Raw genomic sequence first — 8343 nt, 5'->3', positions numbered from 1 at the left:
TCTCTAATATGGATTTCCTTAAATTTCAAGAGTCTGAAAGCAGTTAAATGTGGAATAAAGGAGAGGAGGATCCATGGAGGGCATGTCTGGCTAATCAATTAACCAATATGCATAAAATATGCTTCCACAAACCATCAAATAAATCCAACAAATAAGTACTTATTTTACTTGGTCTTTTTATGTTGGCACAGAAAAGACAGAAAATACAAGGTGGCATCAAGGAGGCACTTCCAGTCCAATGCCAGATAAGAGCTTTGTTGTGCCGATTCTGTGAGATCAGCGAGTTAAAAGCTTGATGGACAAAAACATTAAAATGCTCATTTTAGAGAGTAAATAACAAACTTCAAGCCAAGATTCTGCTTTCATCACAGGTAGAGGTTCTGCTTGCTTTCTTACTTTGCTTAAAGAATCATCGCTCTGCAAAGTTTGTGTAAAGTTTGGTGTACAGTAGGTGAGGAAACATCTGGCTAAGAGTCAAGCATGTCTGTAACATTAGAGTTGTATATTATATTGAATCAAACTGCAATTCATCTCAACCTTTTCAATCAAAGCAGTTTATCAGCCCCAGATTCCTGATTCAGCAATTCTGCTGGGAGAAGTGCTCCAATCTGGACACCCTGCCATTAAGGGACACAATTTTGTCTCATTTCAGTCTTAAGATACTATAATTATGATTGGAGACAGAATATCTGGGAATATAAAGTTTGTATTTAAGCCTGGACGTTACTGGGCCATTGTAGCATGTGACCATGTGTTGATGTGAACCAGTTAAATCTCTGTCTGGCCGTTTGGTTAGAAAGACGTTGGAGTTGATTATGAGGATCGGGGCGGTGCATTGCTTTGAATCAAGAAGGTTGTGGGTTTGAATCTGAGGTCTTTCTGCATGAAGCCTGAATGTTCTCCTTGTGCATGTGTGGGTTCCCTCTGGGTACTCCAGTTTCCTCCCACAGGTTCATTATTTTCTGTAATCTTGACTGTGTGTGTGCCTGGTTGTGTCACTATGTTTCCCTCTGGTGAATTGACTATCTGTCTAGCATGTGTTTCCAGTCAGAGCCTGAAGTCTGGCCACTCCCACTTCACATGAAAGAGACTGTTAAAAGGGAACAGACAGGAAGTGGTAGCCCCACTTCCTGTAGTTTCACTGCTTCAGCGACAAACTGCCTGATTAACTCACAAAGCTATCTCCAGTGTTTGTGTTTAATATTTGTTTAGCATGTTCACCTCCAAAAAGATAGACTTCAAATGCATAAGGTGAAGTCAGCGATAACAAACTGACCTTTATCATATTGAGAAGTCAAGTTCTTTATAATCTAATCACTTCTCTACTTATCATTAGAACACAGAAGGGCCCTTTGGTCTTTGCAATTTCCAGTCCATATTGTTTCTTCAAGCCTGCAGTATGAATCCAATTACGAAAAGAGTGGGTGCATGTACCTTAAGTTTCCCTTGCAGACCCAGTTTCATCAGGAGCAATTCACCATGTTTAAAGGTTATCTCTCTGCTGCCTTCATCAGAAGTTGTTCAGTCTATTAGCTGGCTGAGAGAGTAAAGTTGCCCTTTAAACACGTGCTTTCAATAACATCTGATTCTGCTCTGTTCATTATTTACAGAGCAGCATTGACTTTTTATTCCTGATATTACTTCAACAGAGGAAACTATCAGAAGACAGCCTTGGGACAGAATTAGAGCTGGAGTATGTGGTGGCGGAGCATTTAGAGAAATGTTCGTCTCCCATGCCAACTGGATAAAATTCCTCTATTGTCGTTGTTGTTTCTCCAGGGCACTATTGATAGAGTTACACCAGTGGCTTAATGTCTGCAACAATTTACTTCTGCAGATGTTGTGGATGTGACTAGAGCGTTAAAATAAATCAACAGTCATGGAAAAAATGAATATCTAATAATTCTCAATCGTGGATGATTTTAAATGATTGAAATATATAAGTGATAAATACAATATAATGGAAAAGTTAAAGATTTATTTGAAAATAAAGTCATATTATTTATACTAATGAAATATGTCCAGTCTTTATTTCTCATAAACTCATGTTGATAGTTAACTCAAAACACCTGCAGGCATTTTATTTTAAGAGCAACACCATCATGAGGAAGACTTTCTGAAGAAGCAGGTTGTCTGCAGAGTGCTGTAACCATAACAACAGAAAGTTGAGTGGAAAGAAAAAGTGTGGTTTCGGGAAGTTTTACAAAGAATGGAGTGATGCTGGAGTCAGAACAGATGCTCTTATCTGGGCTTCAAGCGTTTTACCCTGCAGACAAACAGACAACTTCTCCGTGGTCCAAAGTTCTCCTTTCAGATGGAAGCAAAGTTTGAATTTATTTTGGACAAAACGACCTCAGAGTCTGGAGAAACAGTGGAGAGGATAAGAATCCATGCTGCTTGAAATCCAATGTGAAGTTGAGATGATTTAAGGCGCCACGTCGTCGGCTGGTTCTGGTCTGCTGGGTTTCATGACGTCCACAGTCAACAGTCTATTATCTAATAAACTTGATAAGGAGTTGAAATATTTCATGTTATAAATGAGCTTCACCTTCTGAAATAATAAAAAATGAAGTTTTTTATGATACTCTAATTGGTAAGGTAATTTGGTCACCAGATATACAAAAATATTTATTCTGTTAAGTATTAAATTCATATTTTCTTGGTAGATTCTTTAATGTTTATTTAACTTTAATGGAAGCAGCCTGACATTTTAACAAATAGAGCTGATGTTGGTCTGAATTTCTTTTTTAATTAGGAAATGGATTGTCTTTTCAAAACCCTAACAAGAAAAAAAGCAGATTATTGCAGTTTGTCAGAAAATCAATAAACACTTTTTCATTTATTGTCTTAATGAATAAAAATATGACAGCGGATTCTCTGATGTCATTGCTCAGGATACAGTGATCCATGTCATAACCCAACGTGAGTCTGGTGATAATTACCATGAAACATCAAAATCAATGAGAGTCCAGCTACAGTCAGGGGAATAATGTACAAATACTGCATGACAGCTGGAGTTTTAGTTCACTTTTAGAAGATATTGGGAATCTTATTAGTCATAAAGCAAAGTTAAATCAATATAAAATCAATAATTCAGTTTATAAACCTGTATGCCTAAAATAATTAGAATATTGTGGAAAAGTTTAAAAGTGATGAATTGTGTAGTCAGTTACTGACAGAATGAAATAAGCAATTATTTCTTGTGATTTTGATGTTGAAGGCTTATTCCATGTCTCTGCCCACTAAAGGTGTTTTTTCTTTCTTTTCCGGGAGAAACCAGAACCAAAATCTCAAATTGTTTTTTTCAGAAGCTGCAATGAAAGCTTATTATTTCCTTATAGTAATTTGACTTGACAGTATTTGGTACCGTTTTTAAAACGTCATTAAGAAGGCATGCAGTGGTCTGCTTTGTTTTAAAAGCCGTGGTGAAATTTGGAGCCATCTCCTCACATGATGATTTAACGTCTTCTAGCTGTAATTAACATCGGCGAAGGTCTGGCTGCACAGAAACAACGTTTGTGTTTCCAACAGACAGCCTCGGCTTTCTAACTCACAACGGCTCTGCTGCCTAAATGTTGACATGAAAAGCTTGAGATAAAAGTCTCAGCTGACGAAAAAGCAGGAATTCAACGCTGAACAACTCTTAAATGTCACACCATAATTGCTACAGCGGCTGACGAATGCCAACAAGCATTTAATGGAATCAGAGAGAAGCCGAGTGCTAGATGCTACAAAATGACAGGCTCCTCTTCAGCAGGAATTCAACTCAGATCATGGAACAATAACACTAAAGCTTCACCAATATGTCAGGTAATATCACATTCAACAATGCATGCTACGGGGGTTTTATGTGGTATAAAAGACAAAGTAGCACAGAAATGTAAAGTGGGATGTGTTGTTGTGGTAAAAACACTCTCCTGTACTTTTCATCTCACTTAACTGCAGGATTAGAACAAAGATATTAATGTTGGAGGAACAAACAAGTGAACCACTTGATCACATGTTCAGCTAAAATCCTGTCAAAGTTTTTTAATAATGATTTAAATGCTTCAAATCAAGAGTGTTTCGTCTCTTTTTGTATCCATCTCCTGACTGTGACCATGTGCTTCACAAGTTCAGCCAAAACGCTGAAAGTATCAGCGACTATCACTTGGTGGAGTAAAAGAAAAGGAAAGCAAACATTGACTGAATATATTTAAATTGTGCTTTTACCGATGTTATGTTATTGTCATTAAAGTTAAAATAAAAACTGCCTCCAGTTATTTTCCTTAAAACGAAAGGTGACAGAAGTCAAAAGCCTTGAAGCGGTTAAACCCTGGGGGTTTATACTGGAAAACACTGGAAACAGCCACAGGGAACATTTATTTTTAAAGAAAGTGAAAAGTCATCTATAGTTAACCAGCTAGATTAATTTAAAGAGCCAGAATAAGGATTAAAATCAGCCAAAAATATACGTCTAAGAACTTTTAAGTATGCAGGCTAATAAATTCAGTCCTGGTGAAGAAAACCCAGAAAGGACTTTTCTGTTTTTCTGCCTCCAGACAAAAACCTGTAATGATTCTACAATAAGGAACCAGGTTGATTTACTGGGGGTCCAGTGACGAGCTTTGTGTTTACAGTTCTTAGATGGAGTTCAGCTCCTGAATGATGTTTAGATCCTGTCCTCATTTCTACTGTTTCTGATCCACGGAGTATTATTGCCCCCCCGTAGTGATCACCAGAGAACAGCCAATATCTGTGAAAACAATTCTTACACCCTCCTCTAAAATATGCAAATAAATGCCTATTTTAGCAGTTCAAACATAATTTTTTCCTTAATATGCATGAATGCTTACAGTGGAAACTGCTTAGCACTGTTGGAGAATCTAACATACGGTCTCTTTTTGTTATTATCATTTATTTATTTTTATTTTTTAAATTTCCTTTCTTTAACCAGGTAAAACTCCACTGAGATCAAATCTAATTTCCAAGAGGGACCTGAGCAGAAACATGTCGTATCTCTGCTCTTCATGTTCAGCACAAAGGGAAATATTAAATGTATTCATGAACAGGATTTTATGGAATTATACGTAAAAGTTCTTAGACGCTTTAGGCAACATTAAAATAAGTTATTAAATCTACAGCAAGAAGGATGTGTATCATTTTGTCATGTTTTTCTTTTCAAACATAAAACACTTAGTGAACATTTCCAAGCTTTTCAATAAACTCCCTACTGAAGTACATCAAAAGGGTGTAGCTCTGATCCTCTGATGAGGAACAGAGAACATCTGTTCAGCCAGTTGGTGGTCTGCTGAACTTTCACAGCCACAGGGATTTCTGAGGTGAAACTGTCCTGCTCAGACTGTTACAAGCAGAGTGTAGGACACAAGCTAGAGGTTTGCTAGGAATGTGCTCTCACTGTACGCATTATGGTGGAATTAGGCTCTTGATTGCAAACGACTAAATGGGAAAATCTAATTAAATACAGGATTTGTAAAAGTATCTGTGCTGAGGATTACAGACTCGGCTTCAAAACACCCAGGGAGTGATACTTACTTCTTAGTGGTTTCATAAACTGATGGACGAAGCAGATCCCGGTCCAAACGCACATTTTTCTTTAATCGCCAACAAGGTGAACAGTGTTTATTACACTACTAAAACTCTATCCAAAATGCCAAACGTATACACAATCTGCCCTGGAAGCTAAACTTCCCGGGAGAGAAGAAATTATGTTGGTTCATAAAAAGGAGCCATTTTAAAGTTAAAGAAAGAACTGATTCAATCTTCTTCAAAACATTTTCTCTGTTGGCTCAAGTGGTGTAGTTAAAGCAAACTAATCTCACATCCAGCTTTGAATAATAATTTCTTCTTTTGAGTTAAACAGGTGTGGGATGTAATAACTTAAACCTTTTTAAAATGTAAGTAAAATGTTACACACAAAAAGATGTTCAGGTAGGATGGGAATGTTAACCTGTGAAGGATACCAATCAAGATTTATTCATTTGTAACGGTGATTAGACATTTAGCTTGGAGACTTAGCAAACCAGCACCCTGAGTGAATAAATTAAAAGGGCTGCAGAAGTGATACAGACGGTGTTTTACACTGAGCCAGGTTCTGGTTTCTGGGAGTTTTTCCTCTCCACTGTCGCTACATGCATGCTTGGTATGAGTGAATGCTGCAAGTAATATTCTGCGTTTCCTTACACAGACAATCTTTTAAATTAATTTGAATAATTAACAGAACACAATTCACTGTTTGACAGCTAGGATTAATTGGAATGCATGTATGATTGAACTGAAATTATTTTTTTGTAAAGTTCACATTTGTTGTGAAGTGATGCAACATGAACAAACTTACATGAATTCATTAAATATTATTAAACAAATAATGCACCAATGATATTTTAAGTAATCAGACAACATTGTTATCAAATGCAGGATTAAATGGCTCAAAGTGCTTCTCCATATCCAGAGTTAATCTTATGTAAAAACAGTTTTGTATATTTGCCTTTTTTTGTAAATTCGGTTCTTCAGGCCATGGATGAAACAACACTTGTCCAAATCTGTGAAGAGACATTTTTTGACATTCTTGCAACATAACGCCTGCTGTTCTTTGCTGGAGAGGATTTGTTGTTCTGTCGTCCACTAGAAATCACTCTACTGGATGCTCTGCTGGATTTAAATGTAACCTTTATGTGTTTTTCCACATCACAAGTGTTTCTGTGAATGTTTCAGAGGGGTTTTCATTTTTGCAGTGCTTGAAAATTCCCTCCCCTGCCAAGAACTTTAGACTGGGATTCATCTTTTTATTCACAATCACTCAGCCGTTCCTGCAGCAAGACGTCACAGTCGGCACGGTGAATTCAGGGCAGCAGGGCTGGCCTGGGACACACCGGAGGCAGATAACCTGGTTTCATTTCAGTTGTTGTTTAATGCTAATCACCTTTATTTTTAAATTGTTTGGAGCATTTCAGTCATGCAGCTTAGTGTTTTAAAGTCACTATTTTATAAGATTCAAGGAGGCTGATTTCAGAATGAGAGAAGTAAGTTTTTTACAAAAGGTTTTGTTTTTAATTCAGTAGTTTATTTAGTTGAGACAAAAATATCCAATACTGGGTTTGGAAGAATGAAATAAGAACAGACGACATTTTCAGAAAATTAAAAATATATTTTACATTTCTTGTCCAAGCGTACTCTATCATTTGGTAAAGACCAGATAGCAAACATCTGCTGACACAAACAGCAAAAGCATCATGATACATGCTGCTTTTCTGTTGTTTGGATTATTTGCTTAGAGACCAGTCTATGTGAGGGATGTGAACTTCAGGTACCTTATGATTAGGCTTGTGGGAAGGATGAGCGGCCGGGTGCAACACAGAGTGTCAGCTCGTGATGACAGCATTCAAACAATGTTTCAAGGTTTCTTCAAAGGGGATTCACAGCTCAGAATTATCCTCAACATGGTGGGGACATTTGGTGGAAGGAATGAACGTTTACCTGAGATTTCTTTAGATTTTTGGCTATGCAGTCTGGCAGGTAACAATCAGGGACAATTCAATACCAATTTTCTATTGTGTTCAGTCAGCTTATACAACATGTTTCATGATGGTTTTGCACATCTCAATATGGCAATTTTGGAGAAACTTTGATGTGCCGTTCTAACCCAAACGGTTCTGACAGGCCTGACAAAAGACGCCTTACTCATCACAATTATGTACCTGAAAAATTACAGGGTTTTCTCTGAGTCTCAGTTTGCAGCATGCACATTCTGGGCACATCTGCTTGTACATGCAATTATGAAATCAGTCAGTCAGTCATGTGAAATCTGAGCAGCTGTTAATGTCTTGTGGATTCGGGTCAGAGCCCTCAGTTAATGGGTCAAACATCAGAACAGGAAACCTGAGTGAGGAGGCAGCAGGAGTCTGCAGCAGGTGGTTCAAGGATTCCTCCATGGGCAGAAACTGATAACATCAAGTGTCTTGTGCATCGCTGAGATTTGAATTGTGGGCGTCTTTACTTTGCATTGTTGTCGTAATTCAGCCACATTGGTCTTTAAGCATAAATAGTTTGCTTAAGGTAATGATAAATCATATTAGACCCTCCTAGAGCTGCACTTGTTTCATTTTATTTATTTCTTTTTAATCCATTCAGAGGAAAATTTCTGCTGTGTTTGGATCATTGCTGCATAACCCAAGTGTGCTTGAGCTCAAGGTCACAAAATGATGGCAAAAAGTTCACCTTCAGGATTATTTGTTCAACATCAAAATTCATGTGTCCACCAATTATACAAGTTCAAAAATCCCACAGCACCACACTGCCACTACAGTACTTGTCAGGAAAGCCGTTTCCCCATAATGAATTAAA

This window comes from Poecilia reticulata, linkage group LG10, assembly GCF_000633615.1.
Source record: "Poecilia reticulata strain Guanapo linkage group LG10, Guppy_female_1.0+MT, whole genome shotgun sequence".
NCBI classification, from domain to species: Eukaryota; Metazoa; Chordata; class Actinopteri; order Cyprinodontiformes; family Poeciliidae; genus Poecilia; species Poecilia reticulata.
Note: the sequence above shows the minus strand (reverse complement) of the source record.